Here is a 979-nt window from a genome sequence, read left to right as displayed (position 1 = left end):
GGATGGGGTAGCCGTTTCTCAGGCTCCCTCTTCGGAATCGAACCCTGATTCCCCGCTATCCGTTTCAACCACGGTAGGCGCAGAACTTATCATCAACACTTGATAAGGCAGATATTTGAAAGATTTGTCGTCGGTACGAGACCATAAGATCAGCTAAAAGTTATTCAGAGTCACCAAAGTAAACGATGGCCGAGACCACCGATTGGTTTTGATCTAATAAAAACGTTCCTTTTATCTCTGGTTGGAACTCTAGTTTGCATGTATGAGTTCTAGAATTACCACAGTTATTCAAGTAAATGTGGGCACGAGCTGAGTAACCATAACTGATTTAATGAGCCGTTCGCGGTTTCACCGTAATTCGGTATGTACTTAAACATGCATGGCTTAATCTTTGAGACAAGCATATCACTACTGGCGGGATCAACCAGGGACTTTGCAATGTGTTTATACACACATATCGTTCTCAAAAATATGCGTTATATAGTAAAACAAATATATTATATTAAAGTCTTACTATGTAACACATATTTTATGTTGTAAGTGAAACTAATGTTTCCATTAACACTTTTTTACTTTGAATATCGAAACATTCATTGAAATGAATACAATACTTTAAAATTCAAACACTCTTTTTTTTGAATTTTAATCTTACTCTTGCTAGATATAATTATTAGCGACTTGGTTGTATTTAATAAACGTAGTAAAAAAATTATTATTATTACTAGGATTGAAGTGAGCACAACATTTCTGTAGTTTTGAGTTACACGTAACTAAAAGAATACATATAACTATAAAAAACATATTTTGGACGATTTACCACATAAGAGTCATTCAGTCGATGACATCGACTCGTGTTTATGTTACGCTAATGTAAATATTAGTAGTCTCTCATCCTTCCTGAGAAGCCAATCACCAAAACTGTCTTGGGCGCTCGATGCTTGAAACAGACATTTTGCTTGCCCTTCCTGAGCTCTCTGTA

The sequence above is a fragment of the Chelonus insularis genome, unplaced genomic scaffold (genome assembly GCF_013357705.1).
Source record: "Chelonus insularis isolate UGA/USDA-ARS -01 unplaced genomic scaffold, ASM1335770v1 contig_35_pilon, whole genome shotgun sequence".
Classification (NCBI taxonomy): Eukaryota; Metazoa; Arthropoda; class Insecta; order Hymenoptera; family Braconidae; genus Chelonus; species Chelonus insularis.
This window is presented reverse-complemented; position numbering follows the sequence as displayed.